Source organism: Manis pentadactyla, chromosome 1 (assembly GCF_030020395.1).
Source record: "Manis pentadactyla isolate mManPen7 chromosome 1, mManPen7.hap1, whole genome shotgun sequence".
Taxonomy (NCBI): Eukaryota; Metazoa; Chordata; class Mammalia; order Pholidota; family Manidae; genus Manis; species Manis pentadactyla.
The window spans coordinates 115,468,999-115,483,261 of record NC_080019.1 but is presented as its reverse complement, the minus strand read 5'-3'; the positions used below and the strand labels follow the sequence as shown (position 1 = coordinate 115,483,261).

Genomic DNA, 14,263 nt, shown 5'->3' with positions numbered 1-14,263 from the left:
TACATAAAAAAAACCTAAAGAATCCACTCGAAAACAACTAGAACTAATATCTGAATTCAGCAAAGTTGCAGGATACAAAACTAATACACAGAAATCTGTTGCATTCCTCTACACTAACAATGAACTAGCAGAAAGAGAAATCAGGAAAATAATTCCATTACAATTGCATCAAAAAGAATAAAATACCTAGGAATAAACCTAACCAAGGTAGTGAAAGACCTATACCCTCAAAACTAGAAGACACTCTTTTTTTTTTTTTTTTTATTGAAGGGTAATTGACAACAGTATTACATTACATTAGTTTCAGGTGTACAACACAGTGATTCAACATTTATATACATGATAATTCTAGGTACCAGCTATCACCATACCAAGTTGTTACAATATTTTGACTATATTCCTTATGCTATACATTACATCCCAGTTACTTATTTATTTTACAATTGGAAGTGTGTTTATATATATATATATATATATATATATATATATATATATATAGGAAGACACTCTTAAGAGAAATTAAAGAAGATACTAGTAAATAGAAATTCATCTCATGCTCTTGGGTAGGAAGAATTAATATTGTCAAAATGGCCATCCTGCCTAAAGCAATCTACAGATTCAATGCAATCCCTATCAAAATACAAACAGCATTCTTCAACAAACTGGAAAAAATTGTTCTAAAATTCATATGGAACCACAAAAGACCCCGAATAGCCAAAGCAATACTGAGAAGGAAGAATAAAGCAGGGAGGATCTCACTTCCCAACTTCAAGCTCTACTACAAAGCCACAGTAATCAAGACAATTTGGTACTGGTACAAGAACAGACCCATAGACCAGTGGAACAGAATAGACAGTCCAGATATTAACCCAAGCACATATGATCAATTAATATACGATAAAGGATACATGGATATACAATGGGGAAGTGACAGCCTCTTCAACAGCTGATGTTGGCAAAACTGGACAGCTACATGCAAGAGAATGAAACTGGATAATTGTCTAACCCCATACAGAAAAGTAAACTTGAAATGGATCAAAGACCTGAATTTAAGTCATGAAACCATAAAACTCTTAGAAGAAAACATAGGCAAAACTCTCTTGAATATAAACATGAACAACTTCTTCATGAACACATCTTCATGGGCAACGAAACAAAAGCAAAAATGAGCAAGTGGGACTATATCAAACTAAGAAGTTTCTGTACAGCAAAGGACACCATCAGTAGAACAAAACGGCATCCTACAGTATGGGAGAATATATTCATAAATGACATATCTGATAAGGGGTTGACATTCAAAATATAAAAGAGCCCATGCACCGGAATGAACAAAAAGTGGATAATCCAATTAAAAATGGGTAGAGGCAAGAAATGGAAGCAACCTAAGTGTCCATCAGTAGATGAATGGATAAAGAAGATGTGGTACATATACACAATGGAATATTATTCAGCCATAAGAAGAAAACAAATCCTACCATTTGCAACAACATGAATGGAGCTAGAGGGTATTATGCTCAATGAAATATGCCAGGCAGAGAAAGACAAGTAGCCAATGATTTCACTCATATGTGGAGTATAAAAACAAAGGAAAAACTGAAGGAACAAAACAGCAGCAGAATCACAGAACCGAAGAATGGACTAACAGTTACCAAAGGGAAAGGGATTGGGGAGGATGGGTGGGAAGGGAGGAAGAAGGGGAAAAGGGACATTACAATTAGCACACATAATGTAGGGGAGGGGGGCACAGGGAAGGCAGTATAGCACAGAGAAGACAGGTAATGATTCTATAGCATCTTACTACGCTGATGGACAGTGACTGTAATGTGGTATGTGGTTGGGACTTGATAATGGGGGGAATCTACTAACCACAATGTTGCTCATGTGATTGTATATTAATGATACCAAAATTTTTTAAAAATTAAAAAAAAAGAATACTTGAATCAATTCTATTTATTATCATGCCAGGGCCTGGGAATATATTTTCAATTCTCATAAAATTCCTTCTTTTTTCTAAACCTGGAAGTTTTAATGCTTTAATATTTTTTAAAAACACCTCAAGAGCCTTCATTCTAGGGATGTCTTGTGTTGGCTAGTCAACCCTAGTCATTCTTTACCAGGAACCTCTCTTCTAAGTTGCACTCTTGCTGAGGAAGAGTCAATGTGTACCTCACTGTAAGCACACAGCCTGCTGTACAGCACATGAAGAAAGGGTCAGTTTTAGGGAAATATGAAAAGAAAGAATGAGAGAAGGTCACTAGGAGGTAGTTACCTTCATTTATTCATCAGTAAAAACTTGCTGGGCACTCAGTATATTTTGGTGTTGAGCTGAGGTCTGATGGTAAATATGTAGTCCCTGCCCTAAAGAATCTCACAGTTTAGAAGTAGGAATTCCTTTCTTAACACAGGTTCACATATAGAGTTTGAACTGGGATGGAATTAAGGGCAAAAGAATGCTTTACCCAGAAAACCCTTTAATCTTTGTAGTAGTAAAAACTACTCCGGACCACCTCCACTTTGCTCCTGAATCCTAATGCGTTCTTTTTCATTCTGAGGGGATTTTAAGAAAGGGTAGAAGAGGAAGTCATTGCTTACAGTTCCATATTTTTCTTACAGCCTCCAGTTGCTCCTACAGAACAATCTGGTCTCTGCCACCAAAATATCATTAACTTTCAATTGGCCAGAGTAGCAAGTGTTCCTCTATCCCCTCAAAACCACAACCACTAGGCCTGTTTTAGAGCCACCTCTTCTGGCCTATGAACATAATATCTACCTGTCACTGTAGTTTGGAAACAAAAGCAGGTGGTGTTACTTGCCCCTGTCATATGTAGGTCATATATATGTAAGCCATTTTTTTTCTGTAGTCTAGCTTCTATGAGAAAAACCCAATGCAGAGCTACCAGAAAAATGAAGTAAAAATATGCCTTTATTAACTTGAACTGTGAGTTCAAGAATTATCAAGGTAAATAAAATAAACATACAAATAAAGTGGAAGAAGGAAGAAAAGGTTCATGTTCAGGAAGTTCACAAAAAAGAGATGTAGTGGCTAATAAGGAAAATGTGGAACTTCAGTATCAAAGAAATGCAAATTAAAACAAAAATGACATGCCAGTTTCTCCTTGCAAAGTGGCTAAGACTGCTTTTTTTTTTCTGGTTGGTAAGGTTATAGGTGGTTTTATTTCCTTCCTTATTTGTTTCTTTTTTTCTGTTATTAAGGTGTCATTGATATACAATCTTATGCTCAGGTTTCACATGAGCAACATTGTGGTTACTAGATTCCCCCCCTATTATCAAGTCCCCACCACATACCCCACTACAGTCACGGTAGTAGAGCATTGTATTATATGTTTAAGATTAAAAAAATGAGACAGACTGTGTAAAGAGAGGGGCAAGACAACTAATAAAACTGAGTACCTACTATGTAACAGATTCTTTTGGCACAGACAAATAAGATGCTGTAGAGTCACTGCTTGCTAAGACTGCTTTTTTATACATGCTAATATACTGCTTTGGAAATGGTTTGGGAAAATAGACACTGCTGATGCTTAAATAATTGTCACAACTTTTTTGAAGTACAATTATTTGACCGAGGTATCAGTAGGCTTAAAATGTAAATACCTTTTGATCTAAAATTCAACTTTAAGAAATTTTTCTAAGCAAATAACCTGCAATTTGCAAAATGGATCTAGCTATAGAGATTTCATCACATAATTATTTAAAACAAAATAATTGGGAACAATATAATATCTCTAAAAGGAAGATTCATTAAATAAATTATGGTGAACGTATACAAAAGAATATTTAAAACCTTCACAAGTTATATACTAAAATATATAAGAACAGATAAAGATATTAATGACAATGTGTGAAAAAAGGAAGTTAATATGATAAAAGGTACTGGGTGATCTAACACATATATATAACTAGAAGAATATATATAATATTAACCATGATTATCTCCAGATTAGGGATAGTGATTTTTATTTTTTTCCTGTTTTCATCTAAATTTCTAAGTTATAAATGAAGTACCAATGTGTTACTTTTGGAAAAAATAAAGTTTTAAAAGTTACTAATAAATGCTCATTGTTACTTTAATTTATTTAGATTATTTTAACTTTAAGAAACTTGTTACAGCTTTTTTCCCCTCTGATTTTAAAGAAAAGATCATATTTCAAGGTGTGGATGGCCTGGATATGATTCTGTAATACACCATACTGTAGTAGGTAATGCATCTTTTCACCAGAGTGAGGGATGGTCATGGCTGGGACAAGCTTTGAGAAGGTGGGAGGGCTTGGGACTAAAAGCCTTGGCCAAGAAGTAAGAGTGTGTAAGTGTGTCTATTTACTTATTTTGTTTTACAAGGAAATAGCAAGGTGGGGCTGGCAATAAAAGATCATGAGATGGCAGAAAGGAAATCAAAAAACCCCACTGAGGGCACAGTCACCTGGTCAAAGAGAAGGACAATGGAACTGGAATCTTAACAAACAGAAGAGGTTTGGAAAGCCAATGTGGGAAATGCAAACAAATATGAATTTTAGGCCACCAATCAGCAGTGAGGACCTAAAACAATCAACATGGCAGCAGAAAACACGATTAAGGAAGTACTCTGGGGTGGGCACAGTCAAAGGAGTTAAGGGCCAAAAGTTGACAAGTGGCAGAGGAAGAATGATGGGGAGGAAGAGATTGTTGAAATGGCTGATGAGTTTCCAAGCTGATTAGGGCATAGGGTGAAAGGGGTCAGAGATATAGTCAATTTGGTTACTATGGATTCTACTACTAAGTATGACAGTAGTAGAGCAGTGTATTATATGCTTAAAATTTAAAAAATGAGACTGTGTAAAGAGTGGGACAAGACAACTAATAAAACTGAGTACCTACTATGTAGCAGATTCTTTTGGCACAAATACATCACCTACAGTTTCTTCTTGTGCAGACTTCTCCTTTGCCATGTGCATGTCTCTCCTTTTCAAAGGAGACTTAGCTCTCCTTTTCATAGTAACTTATCTATGCCCTTTTGTAACCTTTACCACCAAGTTTCTTGAGAGAGTTCCTAGTATCAGCGCTGGCAGAACGCAGCACATGTGCCTCTACTGCTCCCCACCAACACCATGGCAAGTACAGCCAGTAGATGGTGATGCTCTTTTCCAGTATACACACCATAAACAGGTAAAGTTGAATAGTACATAGCACAGGGCTTTATACATGGTGAGCATTCAAAAGCAGTTCACTATATGAATGAAAGTGTGCATGTCACACATCAAGTAGATTTAGGACCTATCACATCTGTTGCCCCTCTTATTCTAAGGGATTACTAAAACTTGAATACAATCTATGCAGAATAATTGAAAAGGGACAAATGATAGAACTTTTTACATTGCATCTGTGACCTTGTGGAAATGGGGTCCCTTTATGCTACTGGTGAAGCACCTTCGGCTCCTCATATGCAGGAAGCATTGCTCGGGGTCAGTCTAGCTAGTTACATGCCAAACTGTTTCCACCTGCAGTGTTTTCCAGCTTGAAGGTGTGTTTTGGGATTCAGTATATCTTAGTTTCCCTGCTTTTCATTATTTCATTTCTATTCATTTAAGGCTCTAGTCTTCTAATTCAACACCCTCCTGGGTGTCATCTATTTGCACCACAGAGGAGAAAAAATAATGCACTACACTCCCTCTTTAGGTACAGAAACCATCTTTGGTAAGGCATTAAGTCCACCTTGCATGTAGTATTTTCATGATCTTCATGTCCACATGGCAGACACAGTCTTAAGGTGGCTCCCATGACCCCCACCTCCTGATATTTACAGCTTTGTGTGATCTCTCCCCTTGAGTGTGAGATGCGCTTCCAACCAGTAGATAAAGTGTTTGGATGTATGTAATTGCATGCACATAACTTATGTAATAGTGCTACCTGAAACCACAGTGCCTGTTTTCCTGCAATCTCTCCTTAGCAAACTGTGAGGAAGCAAGTGGCCATGTTGAGGAACCCCACCCAGCAAGGAAGGATGGATGGCCTCTATGAGCTAGGGCAGCCTTTAAAATCAGAGGGGAAAAAAGCTGTAATAAGTTTTTTAAAGTTAAAACAGGCAATTATAAACAAAGGAAAAAAAAAACCCAAAACACAAAAAATGCTGCAGGACTACAACCACAAGGAACTGAATGCTGTCAACAACTACACAAGTTCCCCAGTGGAGCTTCCAGATGAGAACCCAGCCCTGGCCAACACCTTGATTTAAGCCTTGTAAGGCCCTGAGCAGAGGGCCTAACGAGGTCATGTTCAGAGCCCTCATCCCATACACATTTATTATTCAAGTAATAAATGTATATTGTTTTAAGCTACTAAGTTTGTGATAATGTTGTTATGCAGCATAGAAATCTAAAATACCCACAGAACTCAACACCATTCCAATTAGAGGCAATATGGTTTACATTTCCAGAAAAGAAATAAAACATTTAAGGCAAAATGAATAAAGATTATGACATAATGTAACACTCCTTTTTACTTAAATAATAGTGAGTAACATAATAGAGCAAATAGTCTGCCTGATGATTCAAGTAAACATGGTTTACAAACTTAATACTTTGTTAGCGATACTCAAAATCAGTAACAAGGATCATACATAATGCTATATTAGTTAGTAAGAATTACAAAAAATATAGAAGATATAGCCCTTGTCTGTTAATATGCTTTGTTTCCTAAAAGTCTTGTCTATGTCATCTGGAAGTTTCTTTATATAAAGGTCTCATTTCCCAGTATGTTTCTAAAATAGCAAAAGCCTGTGACTTAGATAACCTTACAGGCTGCACTGAAAACTACACAAAGGGAGGATGGGTGAATTGGTTATGTATTGAAGCAAAAAAAAACTGCCCTAAAACTTAGCAGCTTTAAACAACAAACATTTATTACCTCACAGTTTCTGAAGTTCAGGAATCTGAGAATAGCTTAGGTGGATGGTTCTGGCTCAGGGTCTCTCATTAAGTTTCTGTCAAGCTGTTGGCCAGGGATGCAGTCATCTGAAAGATTGACTGAGGCTGGAGGAACTACTTTCAAATTGTCACTCACACAGCTGTTTGCAGGAGGCCCAGGTTCTTTGCCATGTGGGCCTTTCAACATAGCCACCTGAATATCCTTGTCCCAAGGCAGCTGGCTTTCCCCAGAGCAAGCTAAGAGCAAGCAGAATGCTGCCATGCTTTCTGTGACCTAATTCAGGGATTGGCAAACTTTTTATTAAAGGGCTAGATAATAATATTTCAGACTTGCCATGTAATCTTCTATTACAACTACTCACCTCAGTTGTTTCAGTGAAAAAATAACCACATATAATATGTAACCAAACGAGCACACTATTTTTTAATACAACCTGATTTATAAAATAGGTGGCCAGCTCCTGGACTGTAGTTTGCCAACCCCTGAGCTAGTCTCCAAAGTTGCATACCCTCATTTTCCCTTTATTCTACTCATTAGAATCAAGTCATTAGGTCCAGTCCACACTCAAGGGAAGAAGAAGTAGGCTCTGCCTCTTGAAGGGAGGAATAAAAGAATTTGTGGACATATCTTAAAACCACTACAATGGGCTTAACACACAGTAAGCGGAATGTGGGTTAAATATTGCAATACTTTCCTAGGGCTACTGTAACAAATTATACAAACTGAGTGGGCTTAAAGCAACAGAAATTTAGGCCCTCACAGTTCTTGAGACTAGAAGTCTGAAATCAAGGTGTCAGCAAGTCTAAGCTCCCTCTGAAGGCTCTAGAGAAGAACCCTTCTTTACCTTCCTAATGTCTGGTGATTCCTGGAATCCCTAGCATTGCCTGGCTTATAGCTGCTTTACTCTAATCTCTACCTCTGTCTTCACACTGTTCAGCCCTCCAGAACATACAACAACAGTACCCTCTTCCAAATTCATATTCTGCTGGAACCTCAGAATGTGATCTTATTTGGAAATAGAGTCTTTATAGATATAATTATTTAAGTTAATATGAGGTCATGGATAGGGTGGGCCTTAAATCCAATGAATGGTGTGCATAAAAGACAGGGAGGACACACACTTAGGCCTGAAATATGTTCCTCATAATCCTCAGGATAAAGTACAACCTCCTTAACCTGGCACATAAAGCCATCTCTGATGTGATCCTACCTACTTCTCTGTCCTCATTTCCTTCCACTCCTAGCTGTAGGCTCTAGTCAAAGTGAACTGTTTATTCTCCTATCCTACTAGGCTATGTAACCTTGCTGTTGCCTCTCCTTGGAGTTTCCTGTCACCTCTTCCTTGTTGCTACTTATCCTTTAAGAGTCTGTTCAAACATCCCTTCATTTAAGAAGCCCTTGGTGACCCCCTTGGATCTGTTGGATGACCTTCCAGTGTGTTTCCACAGCACGCTATCCATATTTCTAACATATCTGTATTGTAACAGCTGGTATAAGTTTGTATTCTGCAATAAACCCTAAGAAGCTTCTTCTGAAAGTCAGTAACTGTATCATTTTTATTCCTGTGTCTTCAGCATCTAGAAGAGTACTTGGATAAAAAGGTGTCCAAGAATATAGAATTTTATTTTTGTAAATTCTTAAATACAGGATAAAATCTCTTTGGCTAGAATAATTTTAACCCACTCCTGCATGAATACAGCAGATTGGATTTAATATTTCAAGAATCTTGTAAGAATCTCTCTAGGCCTGGGCCATGGCAATGGAGGAGTGTGGGTACACAGCTGGCCCATATATGGCACCCGAGTTCAGGCATGTTGACAAACACCGTTTTGAATTCCTTCTACCATTTTCTACAACGAGGCAGGAGGAACTGCAAAGCAGTGTTGATTCATTCAAAATGATCCTACTTTTATAATATGTGAACCAAAGTGGAAATGTCTTTTGTCTAACATTTTTCTTTCTTGATACTTGAAGGCCCTTTACTTTAAGCAATAAAGTTTGGTTACTACACAGCAGAAGCATTTTAATTGAAAATTTTATTGAGATAATTGTAGAACTAAAGAGAGAAATAGATAAAACTACAATCATAGAGATTTTAAAATTCCTTTCTTACTTACAGATAGAACTAGACCAAAAAAAAAAAAATCAGTAGGTAGATAGACTTAAACAATACTATCAACCATCTTGACCTAACTGACATTCACAGAACACTGTACTTAACAACTGTAATGTCTATAAAATAAGTACTCTTTGCATAAGTATAAAGAAAGTTCACAATATAGACCTTATTCTGGGCCTTAAAGTGAGTCTCAGTAAATTTCAAGACCAAAAGCTTTAGAAAGTATGCTCACTTTGTAGACATCTATAAGATATGTGTATTAAACTACATATCAATTATATATGTACTTTTTATATATCAATAAGATATCTTTATTAAAAAATCCCTGTAGTATTTGGATACTGAAAAACACACATCTAATAACCCATGGGTAATAAAACAAATCACAAGGGAAATTAGAAAAGATTTCAAACTAAGTGAAAATGATGAAAACAACATGTGAGAGATAAAACTAAAACAGTGCTTAGAAGAAAATTTCTATATTTAAATGTGTATTTTAGAGAAGAAGAATTTAAAAGATTTTGCTTCCACCAAAAAAAACTAGAAAAAGTAAAGCAAACTAAACCCAAAACAAGTAGAAAAAGTAGAATAAACTGAAACCAAAGAAGAGGAAATAATAAAGAACAGAAACCAATGAAATAAAAAAAAAGAGAAAACTAATAAGAACTTACAACTAATTTTCAAAAAATATAACAAAATTGTTAATACATTAATGAGACTGATAGGGGGAAAATGAAAGCAAAACTGAATTGTGAAATAAGTGAAAGAAGCCAATCTGAAAGATTACATACATATGATTCCAACTATATGACATTCTGGAAAAGGCAAAACAATGGAGACAGTAAAAAGATCAGTGGTTGCCAGGGTTTTGAGGGAGAGAGGAAGGATGAAGAGGTGGATCACAGGGATTTTCATGGCAGTGAAACTATTCTGTATGATACTGTAATGGTGAATACCTGTCATTATACTTATTTAAAAGCACACAGAATCTACAACACAAAGAATTTACAACACAAAGAATTAACCCTAGTGTATGCTATGGACTTTGGTTAATAATGTATCAATATTGGCTCATTAACTGTAGCAAATATAGCACACTACTGCAAGATATTAATAATAGGGAAAACTAGGGGTGGGAGTGAAGAAGAATAGGATAATTCTTTGTATTTTTTGCTCATTTTTATATAAACCTAAAACATCCTTTAAAAAGTCTGCCAATATTAGGAGTGAAAGAAGAGAGATTGCATCAGATACTAAAGACACTAAGGATAATATAGAAACATTATGTTATGCGAGTATATGCAACAATTTGGATAATATGGACAAATCTTGAAGAACACAAACTACTTAAACTGACTTAATAAGAATTATGAAAATCTAAGTTATCCCCATGACTACTAAAGAATTCACAATGAAAATCTCTAGGCATACATGGCTACACCAAGGGATAAGATCAAACATTTACCACCATCACCACCACCACTAACTACTACTACTAAATAATACCAATTCTTCATAAGCTCACAACACAGGACATTTTCTAATTTCTAAACACTTTCTAATTCATTCTAGAATGTCAGCATAACCCTGGTACCCAAACATGACAAAGACATTATTTAAAAAGGATGTTACAGACCAATATCCCTCATAGATACTGCTATTCCTTATTGCATTCCACATAGATGTAAAAATGCTTCATCAAGCACTAGCAAATTGAATCCAGTGAATTTTTAAAATGCATGACCAAAGTGGCATTTTTCCCTAGAAGGCAAAGTTAGTTTTCTTTGTTTCTGTTTCTTTTGAAGTCGTGATTTCAGAGTTTTATTGTACTGTACTAAAGGGACACCAGGACAGTTACAAAACATTCTCTCTCATTTAGTTCTGAAAATCTAAAATAGTTGCAAATTCTTATGAATACCTTTACCACCAAATTAGAACAGTAAGATAATACCAATTTTTAATAAGTAATGTCTTACAAATTAAAATACATTGAAAATAGCTTAAAATGCATTCTTCACAAGTAATCAGTATATATTCTTATATTATGTTTACTTGTGCTTAAGAATTAAAGCAAGTACATTACTGTAATGGAAATATGGGAAATCTCTCATTCATGAAGTACACCGGGATAATATTCAAGTAGAATGGAAAAATCCCACTCTCCTTTTTTTTGGTAAATGTATCCATATGTAATCATACATGATAGAGGAGGAAACTCTTGAAGTTTCCCACAGGTCAGATATATATTTTCAGTTCATCAGAAGCACCAGCTCACTTATAATTAGATAGCATTTCACTAAAACCAAAATGAGCCCTACAAGTTCCTATAAACATGAACTGATAATAATTTATTCAATCATTCAAGAGATTATGTCTGTTCCTTAAAGGAGTATAAGTTTAAACCTGTCAACCCCAGAGGTAGTGACTTTTATATCAATTTATATATAATTCCAATTAAATTCTTTATCTAAGTATAACATGTGAAAGTGGGCTTTCCACTAGCAAAAAATATGGAGACATTTAAAGAATATGGAGTCATTTTTTAAAGTAACTGATCAAAATCCATATGCTACCCTTGGAAAGAGGATCTTGCTGGATGGAATCCTTTTGTTTGGTGAATTTCTGCATGCAGTTAACACACTAGTTTTCCCGTGTATTGTTCTAAGGGTTTATCAAAGCATAGATCATGACATATATGTAGTAAAAAAAAATGCTAGAAGATAAGAAGTTAATTTGCACTATCCTTCTTGCTAACAATATGCTGGAATATCTGGATTTGTGATGGTTGCAGGGTCAGAGAGTTCTGGTCCACTCATCACTGGGCTACTCATCTACCTCGAAATATGCTATGCCAAGAGGTGGGTAGTGAGTTCCAATGTAGGCCACTCTGCTGCACATAGAAACAAGACACAGAAGAAAGCAGGGAGGAGGTACTCTGGAAGTACAAGAGGACTCAGCATATTACTCTGGTCTGTAGGATTCTTGCAATCAGCCTTCAGTTCATCAAATGCTGTAATGTGCCAGATGGCAAAGAAGCTGAGCGTGGCAGCGAGCAGCAGCACCGACATGCAGCAGAAGGCCCTGAATGTGAACACCACGGCCAGTGCCAGCAGTCAGCCAACGTTGGTTCGATGTTAGGAAAGTCAAACAATGTAATATATAACATTACGAAATAAAAGAGAAAAACCATATAATCATCTTAATAGATGCAGTAAAAGCATCTGACAAAAGCCAACACACCTCATGATAAAAATTGTCATCAAACTGGGAATAGAAGAAAACCTCCTCAAACTGGTAAAATGCATCTACAGAAAACTTACAGCACTACCATACTTAAGATGAAATATGAGATTCTTTTCCCCTAAGATTAGGAACAATGCAAGGATGTCCACTCTCACCACTTCAATCCTACATATATATTAACTGTTCAGAATAAGGCCTGACACATAGGAAGTGTTCAGTAAACGTTACAGGCTCTGGGTCGATGAGGTGTATGTTCAGCCTTAATAGTTATTACCAAAGTTTTCTAAAGGGGTTGGTGCTGACTCTTCTCAAAATGATGTTTTTAAAAACTAAAAGAAGATATTAAAAAGTAGTCCCCCACAATAACCATTAATGTTTTTGTACATTACCTTTCAGTATTTTTATTGTATGTTTATTAATTAGCTAGAATTGTGTTTTTTATGCAGTTTTGTATCCTGCTTTTTAAACTTAAAGATGTGTGCATGTGTGATTTCAATAAATTGAGAAAGTTTGTTCTTATTTATAAATTCTGAGAAAGTTTTGTAGTCTGTCAAATATTTTAAAACACCATTTGTAATAGTAAATAAATCATCTCGTGATGAAATTATTATTTTAAATATTTTTTCCAGCTTTACTGAGGCACAATTGACAAATAAAAATTATATATAAGATGCACAATGTGATGGCTTGATATATACATTGTGAAATGATTACCACAATCAACTTAACACATTCATTACCTCACAGTTACCATTTGTGTGTGTGTATGTTTGTGCTAACACTTAAGATCTACTTCTTAGCAAATTTCAAGTGCACAATACAGTATTACTAACTATAGTCCCCATGTTGTACATTATACCCATAGAATTTATTCATCTTATAACTGAAAGTTTGTACCCTTTATTCAACATCTTCCATTTTGCCCACCTCCTAGTTCCTGATAACCACAATTCTACTGTTTGTTTCATGAGTTTGATATTTTTAGACTCCACATGTAAGTGAGATAAGGTAGTATTTGTCTTTCTCTGAGTTACTTAACATAATATTCTCCAGGTTCACTCATGTTGTCGCACATTGCAGAATTTCCTTTTTTATGGCTCATTATTTTCCATTGTGTATACACACACACACACACACATTTTCTTTATCCATTCATCTGTTGATGGACATATAGGTCCATATAGATGGAAACATAGGACACTTTGATTGTTTCCATAACTTGGCTATTGTGAGCAATACTGCAATGAACCTGGGAGTGCAGATACCTCTTTGAGATCCTGATTTCATTTCCTTTGACTGTATACCCAGTAGTGAGATTGCTGGATTCTACCATAGTTCTTTTTTCAATTTTTTGAGGAACCTCTGTACTGTACTGTTTCCTATAATAGCTGTGACTAGTCGTACTTTCCCTGATTTTGAACTACTTTCTACTCTCATTTTCACATGTTCATGTGCGATGTTGAATGATAATTTGCTCGATAATGCATACTTTTTACTAATGTTAGGACCACTGTTAAAATGATTTGAAATTTTCTTGGATAAAGGCCTTTGAATTGTATGGTTAAAATATAAAATGTTCTCGCTGTCATTGATACATATTCTATTTTTGAGGAATTTAATGCAATATTGTTTCCCTTTAGCAGTGCTTTAGAGGCCTTTCATGTAGTATTAAATTTAGTCTGTAGTTTATAATATTACTGAACATTATATTATTTATGACAAGTGTTTTTCTATATTTTATGTAAAAAAAATCAATTCCTTTTAATGATAATGCAGTATGATTTTGACTTTACATGTTTTTTCTTGCATATATTAATAACTTAATATTTGGTGCTAAAGACTTTTTTGGGAAAATTAATATACATAGAAAGGGAATCCTTATGTGAAATTTTATTTAATTATTCCCTTGAAATATGGTATAGATTGTGTGTATGTATGCATGTACATGTGTGTGTTAATGGTTGCTCTAAAACAGAAGTC

General features: G+C 35.4%; 1 protein-coding gene and 1 pseudogene across 6 annotated transcripts in view; both read right to left on the bottom strand.

Annotated features, from left to right (window-relative positions):
- The window catches only part of MAP3K13 (mitogen-activated protein kinase kinase kinase 13), a 171,341-nt gene that overhangs the window by 96,611 nt on the left and 60,467 nt on the right, over nucleotides 1-14,263 (bottom strand). The window lies entirely within an intron of this gene.
- On the bottom strand, nucleotides 11,702-12,153 carry LOC118907098 (protein cornichon homolog 1-like; annotated as a pseudogene).